General features: G+C 34.7%; 2 pseudogenes across 1 annotated transcript; both read left to right on the top strand.

Annotated features, from left to right (window-relative positions):
* Positions 1–8,338: 8,338 nt before the first annotated feature.
* Positions 8,339–10,887, top strand: LOC143570469 (receptor-like protein kinase FERONIA pseudogene; annotated as a pseudogene).
* Positions 10,888–15,598: 4,711 nt separating this feature from the next.
* LOC143570462 (protein COBRA-like) lies at positions 15,599–19,339 on the top strand (annotated as a pseudogene). Its single transcript, XR_013141935.1, has 6 exons — positions 15,599–15,734; positions 16,373–16,452; positions 16,914–17,360; positions 17,964–18,122; positions 18,615–18,892; positions 18,983–19,339. The product of XR_013141935.1 is annotated as a protein COBRA-like (transcript).
* Positions 19,340–19,424: the final 85 nt, after the last annotated feature.

Genomic DNA, 19,424 nt, shown 5'->3' with positions numbered 1-19,424 from the left:
AGTCATATATCTAATGATGAAAGCATATTTAAAACAAGGTGCAGTCCATTCACAAAACCCTCGGGGTTCGGCTGGGAGTGGACGCTATTTAGGTCGATATCGGGTTATGGTATCGGTTCATATAACTCTTGTGGCGTGGTTGCAAGTCAACGCGAATTCGGCTAGAAACAGGTTATGACACCGAAATTAGACCAAAAAATAAATTCATCAACACCAAATACAATAAATTAAAATTTTTCAAGAAATAATAAAACAAATTAGTAAGCTAAATAGAAAACTTGAGGTGGCTTGGTCTACCACATGGACCGGTAAGAAGTATGTGTCACCAAATTTCCATTTTAATCTTATGTGATATTCCTTCAGCCCTATTAAAAATGTCCATATTTTTCATTTTATTTATTTAAGAAAAATTGGTTTTAAATAATCCCAACTATGCCATATTTGTAAATAACAGTCCCAACTTAACACTTTCCTAGTGGCGTTTCCAACTAAAGATCTATTTGTAAACAACGGTCCGCGACTAACGGATGGTTAACTCCGTTAGTTTGATGCTTACGTGGCATGCTTAGTGGTCAAAAAAAGATTTAAGTGGCAGCTTATGTGGAAAACCAACCTTCTTCCTCATCCCCTACCACTACACCCAACACCAACCGGCAACCACCAGCACCACCTTCTTCTTCTACCTCTTTTCTGCCGCCACTCACCACCACCACCATATCCTTTCTTCTTCACACACCAGATTAGCACCATTGTCTAGTTTAGCAAATTCAAAGTTCAAGATTTGGGGGTTTATTCTTGCCGACGGATTTACAACATCATCTTCCTCGTTGATTAGTTTCTTCTTTAGATTCTCAACGGAACATCATCCACCACTTCTGAGCTCGTCAGATTCTCAATCCCTTACTCCGGGGACATACAACTCACAAAAACCCCCAAAATCATTTTTTCGATCTAAAACCCAGATCCGTTCTAAACCTTGCAAGAGTTTTGCCCTAATCACATCCTCGCCTGAAACCGCCTACATTTGATGCTCTGCTTGCTTGTTTCTATGGTCTTGAGATGGTGATTTATGACGAGATATCAGATGATAGTTAAAGATAATGGACGACGTGGGTGCTGCAGTGTGGTGGTGGTGGTGGCCCGTTAGCGGTCAGGGTTGCGGCGGCGGTGGCCATCGTGAGCAGAGTGATGGTGGCTGGTTGCTTTAAGTTATGTTCGATGAAGCTGGGTGAGGGTTAATTGAAGATCTAGTTTATTTGTTTGTTTGTTTGTTTTGTTTTTTTAAAGATATAAGATTATTGCCACATAAGCTACCACGTAAATCTGTTTTTGACCACTAGGCATGCCACGTAAGCATCAAACTAACGGAGTTAACTATCCGTTAATCGTGGACTGTTGTAAACAAATACATCTTTAGTTGGAACCGCCACCAGACAAGTGTTAAGTTGGGACTGTTATTTACCAATAAGGCATAATTGAGATTATTTAAAACCAATTTTCCTTTATTCAATTAGAAATATTACTTTTAAAATTTATTAGGTAATTTCCAAGTTTAGTCTTAAACATACACAACTAACATTAATAAACAATATTGATGGACCCCATTTTCAATGACAATATTGTCATTTGGTAAACAAAAAAATAATCATTCAACATACCTTAAACTTTATGTTTTTCAAACAATGACACTTTTAATGATATATAAAGAGTAATGATTAAAGGTCTAAACATGTTTAACTGAACTCGACACCGGCTAGTCTTAAAGCATAATCACTCCATCAAAATAAGATGGCAAGAAAAGGTGGGCACATAAAAATATTGGAAATTAGGCACTTGATTAAAGACACAAACATGAGATTTAATAATTTTTTGAATTTTTTATTAGTATAAACTAAAACACACAAATTGCAATAACCCTAAGGTGGTACGCTATGGGCGACATTGGGGCGCCGATGGCGTGGAACACCGCTGTGGGGCGCGGTTTATGCGGCGCTGAGGGGGGGGGGGGGCTTGGAATGACCGGCGCTTGGATCAATTTGGTGGGCCGTCAGCATTTTTCTCTCTCTTTACCTCTCACACATACATACATATACATGTATATTGGGGCGTCCAATGGGCTTTCAACAATAGCAGGACGTTATGAAGAAGGACTTTGAAGCCTCGCTTTCTTTTGGTGATGATGTGGCACTGTGGAGGGGCTTCGATGCCCCCCACCCACACCATAGAGAACAACCTAACCATATGCATATATTTATACTAAACTCATTAAAATCCCAACCCAATTCAAACTCCATTTTAATGATCAAATGAATCAACTATGTAAGGCTTATTAATTCAAACTAACAACTATTTTTAAGAGTTGTATTATTCTAAAAAGGCCAATAAATGAGAAGTGTGAGAAACTATATATAATTGGCATGTGTCAAGTTGAGACCGAAAGAAAAAGGGTATAAAAGTAGGCAAATTGGATTTTAATAATCCTAACTTAATGCAGTTGGCTGATAATAATCCCGACTTTGAAAATAGCTGTCATTTGTCCCAACTTTCACACTATTTGTTTTCATTGGACCTCCGTTAAAAAAACTTAACGACGTTAAGTTTTTTAAAATTTCAAACTAATATTTTAGGCCTTTTGAACGGAATGAGGATACGAATCGATTGATGTAAACCTTACCTCCAAACTGTGGTCCAAACGACTAAAGGATGCTTCAATTCCGGTGTTTAAACTTTTAATTAACAAAAATCAAGTTGTTTGAAGCGTTGTTTCGAGTTAAGTTTTACACCAATCGAATTATATTTTCATTCCGATCAAAAGCCCTAAGATATCAATTTGAAATTTAGAAAAAACTTAACGTCGTTAAAATTTTTTTAACAGAGGTCCTATGAAAATAATTAGTGTGAAAGTTATGACTAATTACAACTATTTTCAAAGTTGAGACTATTATCGGCCAACTGTATTTTAAAATCTAATTTTCCATAAAAGTAATTGTACATATTTTCTCTATTCACATGCAAGTTACATGTTAATTCCTTATCATTTTAAAACGTCTAAAACTTTTTCATATGATATTAAAAACAATCACCATAATAACAAGCGTTTTTTTATCTTTAATATGAGTATGACATTGCTATATAAAAATTAAAACAAAATTTACGTTATTGTGTCTTTTTACGTCATTGTTTCTTTCTATTTGTCATTGTGTTTTTTCGTCGTTGTGTCTTTCAAATCATCATTGTGTTTTTTTTAAATGTTAATAACACCGCTGTGAAAAATAATAATACGTAAATATAATGATAAAATAACAATAAGTTATCTAATACATAAAACACAATGATGAATACATATTACACAATAACCTGAAACGTAAAACACAATGATGAATACATATAACACAATGACCTGAAACATAAAACATAATGGTGAATACATATAACACAATGACCTGAAACGTAAAACACAATAGAAACTAAATAGTACATAACGACATGAACGTAAAATGAGCGTAATACTCTTTTTCTCAAATTCAGTGAATGCCACATATCAATCCCGAACAAAAGACAATAAACGAATTATACAATGTCTAAAACACAATGATAAGTAGAAAGACAAATGATGAGCACAAAGACACAATGACAAACAAAAAGACACATTGACGTAATCTTTATTTTAACTTTAATCTTTACTATGAGTACCAATTGATAACATAATGATTAAAATCCATAACACAATACAAATAAAAACTCATTAAAAAACACAATGAAGAACTAATAACATAATATAAAAAACCAACTATTTTTTTATGATTATATAACAATATGATATTCATATTAAAGATAAAAAAACGTTTGTTATTATGGTGAAATTTTTTTAAAAAAAGAATATTATATGAAAAAGTTATTAACGTTTTAAAATGATGAGGAATTGGTATGTGTACTGAATGTGGAGAGAGAAGATCAATAAAAGTAGGTTATTACCTTTATGCTATTCTCATTAATTTTTTTATTTTAATTAATCTATACTATTCAAATCTAAGATCAATTAATTAGCTGGGTTTCTTCTCACATTTTTCATACTTGATTTTCTTTATATTTTAACTTTATCCTAAAATATCTAATATGAATATATAAGACTTAATAAATAATTTATAAAATAATTTTGGTAACCAGTTTTGATATTTATCTCCTTAATTCAAGATTTATTTCTTGAAGAAAGAACGTTATCAAATTTGTGATGATTTTCGTTTGAATCCGTGTGAAAAGGACAAGAAGGCAAGAAAAATTGTCCAACTTATCCTTATAAAATAATATATGTACTGTATTTTGCAGAGCCATATCCAATCTAACTATTTATATAATTGTCTATAATGAAATCTTATGTGTCACTCTCAGGTTGTTCTCCTCATTCTCTAGAACCACTAGGTTGCTTGATTTCTAAATGGAGGCTTCTCATGCATTTGACCCGAATTCACGAGTATAGGTCTTACCAAACCCAGATAGTCTTTAAATGGGTTATAACATCTCATATATTTATGAAACCCTTTCATAATCAAACAATAATTTTTGTGGGTCATGGGTCTCACCAAACCCGGATAACTCCTAAACGGTTTATAACATCTCATTTATTTGTTAAATAACTCCTTAATCATCAAACAATAATTTACACGGGTTATGGGTTTTACCAAATCCTAATAGCCCTCAATGTGTTATAAGATCACATTTATTGGTAAACATTATCATTAAACCCTAATTTAATTTATCTCCTTTATATGTTCTCTCTATCATCTTCATCGTCGGTTAACTTCTGATACTACCCATCATTGTCAACTACATTAACATCCCCTTTTTCATTAGACAGATATTTGTGTTCATGTTTGTTCATTTAAGAAAATCAACATGCTCATGTCCGTTTCTATTTGTTCGTTAAAAATCTAAAAAATCTACACATCTCAATTGAAAAAAATCAAACGCTAAAAAATATAATAACAAACTAATATATATTTAAAACTAAACTACGTTAACAAATCTACGTTAAAAATAAAATAAATCATCATAAAATAGCAAAACGATTAAAACAAAAACCTGAATAAACTCCCGTAACACGGAAGGATCAAACTAGTACATTATAAAATGATATATTATCTATATAGAGTAAGAGCGATTCTTGACGCCAAGATGGTCTTTTAAGAATATTTTAATAATAGTTTCTGTATAATGTTTCGAAGGTAGGAAATTCAAGCAACAAAACTTTATGGTGTAATGGTCAAAGTAAAACTGATTTGAGGTATTTTACTTTACTTGGATGGGCTCAAGTTCGAAACTGGTATACTGCAAATACATAATGCAATTTTTGTAAGTTTTATTTTATGTATACTCTGAAAGATTGTTAGATAAACCAAGGAAATATTTGGTTGAATGGCTAGAGGAGAGTTGTATAGCTTAAAAACCGCAAATGCTTGGCTTAGTCTTTTTTTCGAAACTTTGGATTTTTATATTTTAAGGTTTTTTACCATTTCGGTTATTTTGCAGTATCATGATAATTTAGTTAAATCCTTCACAAAGTTCATGCATGGGAAAAAAAACATCAAAGAATACCGGTATTAGTATTGGTATTATTTTAACCAATAACAACATTCTTTTTTATATTTCCAGTTCAAATGTATGTTTGGTTGTTATACCGTGTGTAGAGTCGTAAGCAGCTTTAGGGGGGCGGGTTCGGTCGAACCCTTACAAATATTTGTTTTAGTGTTATATATTATTGTACTTTAACATCGCATCCGTAGAAAATTCAACATCGAAACCGTAGAAAACCCAAATCTAAGTGATAAACAATCGGTCGTTGTCCCTCGAAATTTTCTGAACCCGTAGGAAAAAACTTCTGGCTACGCCACAGACCGTGTGTTGGTTTCATAGCAGTATTGTTACAAGCTAAACCGATATTACATAACAAGCAACACAAAACATAATTCGCCGCGCAACGCGCGGGAAACAATCCTAGTTTTATGTAAAGGTATGTTAGTCACATCCTAAGTAGTTAAGGTAAGGCAGCTAGGGGTGAGCGTCTTACTGTTCATACAGTGGCGGTTTTAGAATAAAATTTCAGGTAACGTAAATTTTTTTCTAACCGTACATTAGAAGAAAAAAAATTTACTAGTTTCACGAGTGCAGGCACCCGGAAACGCATGTCGTGCGTACCATGCCCTATTTCGCATAATGTGTGTGCTTGCATGGGATACCCGTTTGGTGTGCACAAGCGCTCGGTAATGTGTTTTGCTCGTACAAGCGCCTGGTTACGTGTTCTATGTTTCGGGCCCGGTTTCGTGTTACAAACATACTAGGCCGGATTACCCTTTTGGTATTTACCACGCCCGATTATCCATTTGACGCGTACGGGCACTTGGTTGCCCGTTTCGTTTGTGTCGGCGCTTGGTAACACATTTCACATGTGCCTTCACCCGGTTATTTAAGTTGGGCTTTTAGGTTTTAATTAAGTAGTAGGCTTTTTATCATAGTTGAAATATTTAAACTTAGTGATGAACCGATGCCATCGTTTTCTTTTCTTTGACGTTTAAAATTGTTGATAATAAGATGTTGTTTACTCATCTTCAAAGTTCCCTAAACAAAATCTGAACCAAAAACCGAATATCAAAGTTCCCTAAACAAATTTTGAAACAAAAACCTAATATCAATAATCAATTCTAATTTGGTAATTTACACATAAAACTAAAAGCTAATCAATTCCAATTTAAACATAAACCCTAAATACCTAATCAATTCCAATTTAAACATAAACCCTAAATCCCGAATTAATTCTAATTTAAACAAGAAAACGAAAAATCTTACCGGAAAGATGGAGAGGTGTGCAGTGGTTGTGGACTTTGGTGACTAGTGTGGTGTCGCCCAGCGGAGTAGACGTAGTCCGGTGGTCGGCGATGTGGTGTGGAGTGACCGGCGAGGCGGTGGCTGGCGTTGTGGTGTGGTGTGAAGCAGTGAACTCAAAACTATGAAGCGGCTGATGCTGTTGTAAATGGATTAGTGAACCTGTTTTGGTTTGGGTTGGGTTTGGTTATCAGGTTTTTTGGTTTGGGCTTGGACTTTTGATGGGTTTAAAACTTAAATTGGTTGAGCTTAAACTCATAGGGGTAACGCTATTTTTTTTCCAGGGGTAACGAAACACGAAACCGGTCAAATTTTTTTTTTTTTTACACTGCCGTTAAAAAGTTGACCGCTACCCCTGCCCTCTATATATGTCTGCCACTGGGCTCATACTTGTCAAAACCACGTACCCGACGGGTTCCATTTCCATATCTCATAGCTAAACAGGTTTGGTCCAGTCGGAACCTTTACCCGCCAGAAATCTTATAACCTGTGAATATTAAAAGGCAGCCACTTTTCACGTACCTGATATCCAGGTGCTGCCTAAACGATGCTATATTATAAATTGAAAAATCGTTCGAAAATTGATTTTTTTTAGGTCTTCTTGTTTGAATGTTTACTGTCATGATAAAATACAATTATTAAATAAATTCATCGATAACAAGCAACTTGCATATATGACTAAGTTGCTGCTTGAAGTCTTAGCATAGAAATTAAAGTTGGAGTTTCAGATGCCTGTTGATTAATGTAGATTCTGGTTTGAATGATTATCTAAACTATAAATATATATGTAACTACTTTGGCATGAAAGTAAATTGTAGGAAAGGAATCTTGAATTCTGATACTTGACTTTGTTATGATCTGTTACAACTCTACTAACCGTATCTCTATTACTAATTATTGTCTAAAGCCATCCTTAGCAAGTGTGTTTCTATTTGCAAATGTGATTATCACATGTGATTACATAAAAATATTATTGTTGACCTGGGGAACGCATTGAAAGCATAACGAGCCAGAAGCATGCTGTTTTGAATATGTGATCAATGAGTCATGCAATTGCAAACCAGTTTCATGGGAAACCCGTTTAAAACCGGTTCCAAAACCTGGACCGACCCATATGTAAATGGTCCGGTTCCAGGTTTGAAAATCCCTTCTAACCGGTTCTGGTTCAGGTCGGTCATGTTGCGCACGCCTAGATTCGCTTAAAGACTTTATTTTAAAACGGGGAAGTAATTGGGTTTAACTGTTCAAGTCTCACATGTGGAAAAAAAAGGTGATTTCAGGTTAGGCTAAGAGTTTTCTCACAAATGGTGAGTTTTCTCATAAGAGTGAAATGAGATGATCGGTTATGTCAGTGGCCCGTCAGCCGTTAGAAAAAATATGAAAGCGTATGTTTCAATTTGTTATGCTTATAATTCAATTCATTCCCAAACAATTTTGTATTATCCTCTTTAAATGATTGACTAATTCAAATGACTTTTCCTTGTGGACATCAAGTAATGGAAACTATATACTCTTACCACAAGCATGTCAATTTATTTGGTATTCCTCTCGAAGACTTTGAACTTTCAAGTCTACTCATAGCAAATCTATGACTGGTGCTATTTATAATATATTAAAGAACAATAATCAATACTCTTCTCCAAGAATACATACTACTCAATCATGATGCTCGACTTCACTTTACCATTTCTTTTGGTAGTACTCTTCTCCACCTCCACCTCCACCACCAGCACAAAACCATATATACCCACCGATCGCTTCTTCCTCAACTGCAGTTCATCCACCTCTTCAACCTCCAAATCCGACCAGAGATATTGGGTCGGTGACGAACATTCCAAATTTATGCCTTCCAACTTCATCACCACCTCCTTCACATCCACCTCGGACATTCTACATTCTTCACTCCATGATATTATCCCTTACAACACTGCTAGAATTTTTAACACTACTCCATTTACCTATACATTTCCTGTCTTACAAGGCCCCAAATTCCTCCGTTTACATTTCTATCCTACCACTTACTCCAACCACAACACCCAGCAATCTTTTCTCTCGGTATCGTCCAATGGCTACTCTCTTTTAACCAACTTTAGTGCTTTCCAAGCCCTTGGAACCGACACACGAGTCCTCAAAGAATTCCTCATCTATGTAAAAGATGCCAAAACCCTCAAAGTTACCTTTACACCCTCACCCAATTCACATGCCTTCATCAATGGTATTGAAATCGTTTCTTTGCCTGACGATCTGTATTATAAGTCCAAGAGCCTGAACTACGTTCGGTTAGTTAACGAACCCGTTTTTGACAACCAAACTGCACTTGAAAATATTTACAGGCTAAACATGGGCGGGGGACAAATACCCGTTCAAGACGATACAGGTATGTACCGGTCATGGGATCAAGATAATAGCTACATATATGGAGCTGCAGTTGGGTTAATACCTGTTTCTCAAATTCCGATCATGTATACCAAGGAGACACCTTATTATACCGCACCTGAGGCAATTTATAAAACCCAGAAAAGTATGGGCAAACTGTCTCGCATGTACAATCTGACTTGGGTACTTCCTGTTGATTCTGGGTTTCATTACATGCTTCGACTCCATTTTTGCAACACTATACCACAATACAACAAAACGAGTCAAGTTGTTTTTAAGATCTTCATTAATAATCAAACTGCTGAAGACGAGGTTGATCTATTCAACTGGACTCAAGGTAGCGGGTATCCAGTATTCAAGGATTACATTGTATTTGTCAATGACCCCGACGGCAGTCGAAGCAAGCAAGATTTATGGTTAGCGGTGCATCCTAATACCAAATCTGAACTATATCTTGATGCTTATTTGAACGGTTTGGAAGCCTTCAAGCTTAGTGCGGATAAAAATCTTTAGTTCCACAACCACACAAAAAGGGCAAACACAAACCGTAAAAGGTAACAAGAACAAACCTCCATATCCAGAGATAACGGGAGGAATTGGTGGAGCCTTAGTCTTGTTATATTTAGTTTTTATAGTCGTCGGACAACAAAGGGGAACCAAAAACTATGGCTGTGCCAAGGACAGGTCATTAACTCCATGCCGTCGTTATTCACTCAAAGAATTGAAAGAAGCTACAGATGAATTTAGTGACATTTGTGTCATCGGCAACACAGGGTTTGATAAAGTGTACAAAGGGAACATGGACAACGCTACACCCATAGTTGCAATCAAGCGGCTCGACTCCTTGTCCAGACAAGGTTTTCAAGAATTTCGTACAGAAATCGAGATGTTGTCTAAACTACGCCATGCCCAACTAGTGTCCCTGATTGGATTTTGTGATGATGAGGGAGAGATGATATTGGTGTATGATTACATGGCGCACGGGACTCTACGAGAGCATCTCTACAACATAGATAAGCCTCCTCTGTCATGGAAAACACGTATGGAAATTTGCATTGGCGTAGCCAAAGGGTTGCATTATCTCCACTCTGGTGGAATGCGTGCAATAATTCATGGTGATGTCAAGTCTACAAATATATTACTGGATGAGAATTGGGTTGCTAAGCTCTCTGAATTTGGCCTGTCAAAGCTAGGCTCCGAATATCGGTCAGATCACATGTTAACACAGTAGTGAAGGATAGTTTGGGGTATGTTGATCCTGAATACTGTTGGACACAACAACTTACAAAGAAGTCTGATGTGTACTCGTTTGGAGTGGTTCTTTTGGAAGTGTTGTGTGCAAGACCTGTTATCGATGTGGGGTTGAGCGATGAACAAGTTGGTTTGGCAGAATGGGGAAAGATTTGCTATCAAAAGGGAACCTTTCAAGAAATTATTGATCCAAAACTAAGTGGTGAGATCGCACCTGAGTGTTTGAAGAAGTTCGGATATGTAGCAAATAAATGCTTGCATGAGGAAGGGAGTGAGCGACCTGCAATGGAGGAGGTTGTTTGGCGTCTAGAGTTTGCGTTGCAACTACAAGAAGATGCTAAGCAAATGGATGGTCTTGTCACAGGGCCGGCCCAACCTTTTTAGAGGCCTAAAGCAAATAAAAAATTTGAGGCCCTTTCACAAATTATTTGTTATCAATATGTTATTTTATTTTGTCAAATATAGATTATACTAAGTTTTAATAGCATAAATATTTACGCGCGTAAATATTAAAACATTTACGCGAGTAAATATTAAAACATTTAACCTTTGAAACATACAATCTATATATAGACATATGTTATACATCAAAAGATATATATATATAAAAAGGTTAAGTATTAATAAAAAGTATAATTATAAACAGCGTAAATAATGGATATGTGCAATAGACTATTAGATTAATAAAAAGAAAGAAAGAATAAAAAAGAGTAAAGAGATTTTAATAAAAATAATTGAAAACACAGATTAATAGAGAAAACAATGAGTGGCTGACATTCAATTCAATTGTGTGGTTTCCTTTAACCATTAACCATCTCCTCTTTCAATAAAAAAACCTGCAACCTCTTTTTTATCATCACCTACGTATGGGAAACACTTCAACGCAATTAAAACTTTCAGCTTGTCCGATTAATCTGGATTCCTACACTTATTGATCTCTCTACCGGTTGACACAAACCTAGGTTCTACATGCTTTCAAAATACGAAGGCCTTCTCAAATTAGAGGCCTCAAGCCCTTGCTTCACTTGATTATACTGTAGGGCCGGTACTGGGTCTTGAGACAATAGCAAAAAATCAAGAACTTTCGATTATTATGTAAAATTATAGAAAGAACTTAGAAAAAAGAGTTCCAACTTTACATAACACAACTAGGTTAGTCATAGTTTATATATTTTTTTATTAAACAGGGTATGCCTTCTGTTTTCAGTGAATCCCGGATATATAACAGCATTTGCATTATTATCCAACAAAACTTTTTGACCGCATAAGTATAAGGAAGAACAATATCAAAACACAGGAACATCAATATTATAAGCAAGTCTTAAGAAATCGATATTCATATGCAATGTCAAAGTATTACCTGACTTGCCACGCATTACAAATTGCACTACATAGAACACCAAAGTGAGATTTCCATCTCGATACAAGAAATGATAAATGATAATTATGTCGAGAAATTTAGTCAAAATGGAACGAGTGATTGCTTTCTTGTCCCAAATTAATTCCAGTTTGTGCGGAAGATCCCGAATCCAAACAAGCAGTCTCCATGCCCCGATCAAATTCTAACATGTACAATCAAAAGGATTCCGAACAAGGATACTCGCTCGCCTATCACGTTGAGTAGGAACTCGATCGGTTGTAGATCTAAGAATATCGGTGGCGTCTTGACTGGTCAAACGATGGCTAGGCATGATGACAAAAGCTTCGCTTGCGACAACATGAGCTATGACTGAGTCAGCCAAAGCAATGACTTGGCGGCAAATTTTTTCTTCCAAAGAATAAATTAAAGAATAAAACTAAATAAATAAAAACAACTTTTAACGAACTAATGATGGGGAAAAATAAAATAAAAGCTAAAGAAATTACAAAGGATAATAATTTTTGTGAATGAGAAAATAAACAAAATATATATGTATAAAAGGTTTCCTCGCAGGGTAAGTATTTTTTCAATCAATACAAAAAAAATATATAAAACACAAGAAAAACAGAGAAAATCAATGGAACACTAAAAGACAATCGTAGTTGACCCAGACCAAAACAGAGAGAAAAAAGAAAAAAAAAAAGAAAAAGGAAACAGTTAGTTGTAAAAACCGCAACGGCGTTGTTGGTAGATCATAATCTATGCGGTGACAGTAGGCCGTAGTCCACTTTGGATAATTCAAAAGCGGTGACGGTTGGGTAAAGCGTAGTAATATATATTTGTGTGTGCAAACGTCCACGCGATAGGGCGAGAACTAGAAGAATAAGAGAAAGAAACATGTCAAGATCCTAAGGCTTTGATACCATGTAAAATAATGAAAACTCCTTAATGGGTAATTTATTATTTATCAACTATATATAGGAACACAATGGGATATATACGAGAAAACATAATCAAATACAATCTCCTAATTACGGTAGCAGTATAATAATCAGACTTCAATAATATTCTCTCCAATATTCCCACGCAGTTACAGGGGTAGGAAATTAAATGCTTAGGCTGGAGCACAAAGATTGTGAAGATATTCGATCGCGTGTCACGTAGAGCAGGAACTCAATGGATTGTAGGATCTAAGAAGATAAGTGGCATCATGACCGTGGTCAAATGACGGCTATGCATGATGACAAAAGCTTCGTCTACGACAACAGGAGCTATAACTGAGTTGGCTAAAGCAACGACTTGGAGGCACGTGATGACAATTTTTCTCTTCCAAAGAATAGAACTAACGAATAAGAATATATAAATAAAATTTATTTTTAACGAACTAATGACGGATGAAAAATAAAAATAAAAACTAAAGAAATTACAAAGGAAAATAACTTATTTAAAGGAAGTAAACAAAATATATATACAAGGTTTCCCACATGATAAGAATTTTCTCAACGAAAACAAAAGAAATAGAGAAAATACAGGAAAAACATAGAAAATCAAAGGAGCACTTAAAGACAACCGTGGTTGACCCATACCAAAACATATAGAAAAAAAAATAATAAAAAGGAAATAGCTAGTTGTAAAAATTGCAACGACGGTGTTGGTAGGTCGTAATCTATATGGTGGTGGCAGATCGTAATCCACTGCGGATAATTTGAAAGTGGCGGGGTAGGTTAAAGCGTAGCAAACTATAATTGTATGTACAAACGTCCCTGGGATAGGACAAGAACGAGAAGAATAAGAGATGAAACATGGCATAACCCTAAGACTTTGATGCCATGCATGTAGAATAATGAACACCCTATAAGATGTAATGTATTATTTATAAACTATATATATATATATATATATGCGAATACAATGAGATAAATACAAGTAAACATAATCAAATACAATCTCCTAATTACGATAACAATATAATAATCAAACTCTAATAATATATTCTATAATATATTTAATTTATGTCTTAAGTTTCAATATGAATTTTGCGATTTAACACTCCGCGACGCGCGTGCATGGCCTAGCATTTCCGCATCTATTATGTGTGCGGCTTAACAACCTTATCGCAACGCCTATCATTATTCATATCTATAGTTTTTGATTTAAAACACATGTCTATATTTTTTATAACATAGATAGATGTGTCCATATTATCATTATCTGAATTTGTTTTAAAGTTTTTCGTTTGTATATCCTTTATAAGTTGACATTTAACTTTTGTTTTACAAGTTAACGTATGTGCGTGATTCAATATTTTAACCTCTATTTTTTTTCTTGATGCGGGTCTTAAAAACTAGTTTGTTTTTAAATAAAACTAAGATCATAATATTTTGATATACTAAAGTACCATTACTAAAGATTAAAAAGTGGAAAGAAGAGAGAAAAGAGAAAAATACGCGGAGAAAGAAACATAAATGATAAATCCCGAAAGGCCCACACGTAATTACCAGGGTGAGCTGGTTTTGCACTGTCCAAATAAAATAGAAAAAGATTTAAAAGAAGCATGAAGCACCATCTCACACGCAAACAAATCTCAAAAAGGTGTGTGATGGACTAATGGTTTTTGACTTGACTAAGTTAAAGACATAAAAGGCCATAAAAACAATAATACTCCATTTTATCTTGTTTTTATATTATTTCTATTCTAAATTTTTACAAATGAAATTGTCAAACATAAATTGGTTAAAGGTAGATTAAAAAGAAAGCCAAATGAAAATAAAACTATTACCATCTTTCTCTCTCTATGCGTTTGAAATGGTAAAAGTTTTATTTATTTGGTTTTCCTTTTCAATTTTCATTGATTATATTTTATTTCTAGCAAATTATGTATTTTATTTGTCTGGTTTTTTTAGATATAATTTTTATATTATGAAGAGAGTTATATCCAAATTAATGAACGGATATAACAAGACAAAATATATTTTCTACAACTTAGTTTTCTAACAAGGTTGGTTTTGGTTATTAACAATAACCGGACCGAACCCTGCCTACACCCACACAAAGTTGTATACTTGAATTTGTGACGGACTTACTATATAAATATGTAAAAAGAAAAAAAAATCTTTATAATCCAGTTACTACTAAAAAAAGAAATGATTGCATTTGAACACTCACAATACCGAGTTTAAAAATGTAGTCACATAAGCATTTGTATTCTTGTCCGAGCTTTGTCCCCTCTTTGTTTTTCTTTCTTTAAACGACATTTCTTAACAACCGCCCATGGCATCCGATCGAGCATATTTTACTAACAGGAACACTCCCCTCTCATAATCAAAATCAATTAAAAAAAGAACTCTTATATCTCCTGCTCCTCTCTATTCTCTCTCCCCCTCTCAAATAACTTGTTTTTAATTTTTTATAGCATGGTTGCACAAAACCAAACTTTCAAATATACTATTAGTTCCAAATTTTTACTTTAAGAAAAGCACTATACTTATTTAAAAAAAAAACAAAAACAAAAACTTGTTTGGTAGCCAAAAAGAATGTTGGTACAAAGTAATAGTTTAAACTCAAAAACATCACATTGACATCTTGTACAGCACTTATCTAGGGAGCTGTTTGTCCAATTTATTATTTATTATTATTTTTATCATAAGTTCCCACTACTCACTTTTCAAAACCCTTTTTATTATTACATCTTTCTGCCTTCATCACTTGTTCCAAGTTTGAACAATTCACCACCCCATTATTATTATTAATTAACAATCCAATAACCAAATCTTCTTATTAATGGATTGCTTCCGATCATCCCTTAAACCATTCTCTGTTTCCGCCATTATTATCACCATATTTCTTTCTTCACTTCAATTCACATGCACAGGTTTGCACTAATTGTTTGAGTTTTTGAAGGTTCTAATTACCATTATGATCGAATTGGTTTTAGGGTTTTTATGATTGATTGTTTGATCGGAGCGTTTTTTAGTCAATGTTTTGTGTTTACTAGTTTAGTTGACTGGTGGGTGTGAAAGATTTTAAAGTTTTAATCTTTGATGAATCTGATGGTGATTTGTTGATCAAATTGGTTTTAGGGTTTTGAAATTTGAATAAAGTTTTTATCTTTTTGGGGATTTTGGGCTCAGAGGCTCTGTTTACTAATGGGTTTTTAATATTTTAAAGATTGATGAATACAGTGATGAATTTTTGATTTTTTAATTGTTTTTTGATATTTTTATTGTCATGTTTTGTATAAATTTGTATTGTAGATAAAGATCAGTAAATGCCTAGATTGATCAAAAACCCTAATGTATATGCTTGATTATCTAGAATGATAGAACAAAGAACAAGTTACTATCTTTTTTTTAGTTGACTTCATTCAGTCAAGATTGATCAGTCAATGGTTTCCAAAGAATAGGAGTCTTTTAATCATTTTTACAATAGTAGCTTAATGCATAGTCATCTTTCATTTGAAGTATCCATCTTGATGATCATTAATCGAACCTTCGTGTTCTTTACTTGCAGAAGCCTATGATGCACTTGATCCAAACGGAAACATCACAATCAAATGGGACATCATTAGTTGGACCCCGGATGGATATGTTGTAAGTCTCATACTTGAGTTAGACCACTAATAAAAATAAAACTTATAATTTTAAGTTCAATAACACAAGTCACTTTTTCTTTTTTTTTTCGGTTTTTACGGGTTTGGTTAGCTTATTAAAGTTGGTTCGGTTCAGTTTTTGGGTTTTTGGTACTTGCAAAACCTTAGCCAAACAGGAAATTCGGCCTTTGGAAACATAAAAATAACCAAACCATCGTTTTAGATTGGGTCAGGTTATTTCGATGATTTCAGCTTCATGCACACCCCTACGTACTAATAACACAAAAAGGTAAGAAAACTATGAGATGATCATTAACGAGACCAAAACGTCGAAGAATTGAGTGAAATTCATATTTTGTCTACAATTTTCTATGTTCTTAGGGTGCAAGAACAGAAAGTCATTAAATTTATAAGTTTTGAACACCTCTATTAACTAAGTTATATTTAATTTATAACATGTAGGCTATTGTTACAATGTACAACTTCGCCACATATCGCCACCAGGGTGGACCCTCGGGTGAACCTGGGCTAAGAAAGAGGTTATATGGAGCATGATGGGTGGTCAAGCCACGGATCAAGGAGATTGTTCAAAATACAAAACTACACCGCCACATTGTTGCAAGAAAACGCCTTCGATTGTTGATTTATTACCCGGGACTCCTTACAACCAGCAAATAGCCAATTGTTGTAAAGGTGGAGTTATAAACTCGTGGGCCCAAGAGCCCAACAATTACGGGAGCTCGTTTCAGCTTAGTGTTGGGTCAGCCGGAACCAGTAACAAGACGGTTAAACCGCCCAAGAATTTTACATTGCTTGCACCGGGTCTCGGATATACATGTGGGCCTGCTGTTGTTGGTAAACCGACAAAGTTTATAAGTCCAGATGGAAGAAGAGTGACTCAAGCTATGAGTGAGTATCAGCAATAATGCTAAATTGTATTTTACTAGGGGTATCAACTGTGTCGGGTTGGTGGATTAACGGGTGCGGGTAATAATGCATAAAATTGAGTATCCTGAACACGGCCCATTTAACACATTTATCCAAACATATCAAATGGATTGGCGGGTAATAATCAAGAAACAGACATGTTGGTGGGTTGTAAGAAATGGGTTAAATGGCTTTCTGGGTTGACCTGTTTCGTTAAACAGGGCAACCGTAACACAACCCGTTTATATCTAAGTGTGTCAGACGGGTTGGTGGGTAACAATCAAGAAATAAATGTGTTAATCAAGCTGTTGGGTTGTATAAAAATGGGTTAAACAGGTCATAAACGGGTTGGCGAATCGACCTGAATACAATCCGTTTAGTTAAACATGTCAACCCGAACACGACCGTTTAATTAAACAGGTCAACCAAAACACAACCCATTTAATTAAACAAGTCTACCCGTGCATGACCCATTCTCTTAAATGGGTTAGATACTTAGATATGTCAACCCAAACCTGATTGTTTATGTGTCGTGTCTTGGTCATGTTTGGAATTGCCATAACTAAATTTCCCCGTGGTGCGCAGTGACGTGGAATGTTACGTGCACGTATTCTCAGTTTCTAGCTCAGAAAACCCCACTTGTTGTGTGTCACTCTCATCATTTTACAACGATACTATTGTGCCATGCCCGACATGCACTTGTGGATGCCAAAACAATGATACTCACCCTGGAAGTTGTGTGAAGTATGTTTAGTTTCTGTGCTTCCATTTTTACAACATTTAGAGTAAATTACAGTTTTCATCCTTTATGTATGTGCTAACTTGCAGATCGTCTCTTTTAACTTCAATAAATAAAATAAAAAAAATCCCTAATATGTTACACTTTTCGTCATTTCACTAACTGTTTTCAAAAGTAATTATTTTGTTATTACAACTTAAGGAGAAAATGTGTAATTTTGTAGTAAAGGAAAAAAGAGAAGAATTGTAAAATTTACATGTTCTATCACAAATTGTTCATTTTTAAAACACTAACTGAAAAGGCTAACAAAGTTAGTGAAAAGGGCGAAAAGTGTGGCAACATGTGAACTTTAGGGACATTTTTTGTACTTATTAAAGTTAAAGGACACGATATGCAAGTTACCCCATTCATAAATGGTGAAAAGTGAAAACTGTTATTTACCCCAACATTTATCATTGTATCTAGTTTTTATTCAAATTTTATTGGCTGTTTTGCAGCGCAAACTCACCATATCTAGCTTCAGTTGTTAATGGGCCCGGTAAGAACAGCTTAACACCCCTAGTTCAGTGCACCAAACATATGTGCCCGATTCGTGTTCATTGGCACGTGAAGCTTAACTACAAGGATTATTGGCGGGTCAAAGTCACGATTACTAATTTTAATTACCGGATGAATTACTCACAATGGAATTTAGTCGTACAACACCCGAATTTTGATAACCTTACTCAAATTTTCAGCTTTAACTACAAACCGTTGACTCCTTACTCTTCTGTAAGTAAGTAATTATTTTCTTGGTGATTTATTTATAACTAATGATTAAGTTTAAAACACGTCTAATGGTGATTTGTAACTTATTTATCTACAGATGATACTGGTATGCTATGGGGCGTTTAATTCTACAACGATTTTCTTAACCAAGCTGGACCGATGGGGAACGTTCAATCAGAATTACTCTTCCGAAAAGATAAATCAACTTTTACATTTGATAAAGGCTGGGCTTTCCCGCGTGAGTTTATTTCAACGGTGACAATTGTGTAATGCCACCACCAGACGCATATCCACATCTCCCGAATGCTAGTCCTCGGGTCAAACGGTCAATGCTTGTTTTAATCATGACATATTTCACCTTCTTCTTCCTCTTTTGAGTAACTAACCGAGGTTTGTTTTCATCATGCAACATTTTGTATAGTAATATATGAACTTTGTTCTTGTAGAAAGTAACAACATTGTTCTTTGCTTGTATTATTATTATATATTATATAATAATCAAATTTTAAACTTCTTTCGGTAAAATATACAAAATTTTG

Source organism: Bidens hawaiensis, unplaced genomic scaffold (genome assembly GCF_021521415.1).
Source record: "Bidens hawaiensis isolate Kalapana, Puna unplaced genomic scaffold, B.hawaiensis_p1.1 tig00024989_1, whole genome shotgun sequence".
Lineage (NCBI taxonomy): Eukaryota > Viridiplantae > Streptophyta > Magnoliopsida > Asterales > Asteraceae > Bidens > Bidens hawaiensis.
This window is presented reverse-complemented; position numbering and strand designations above follow the sequence as displayed.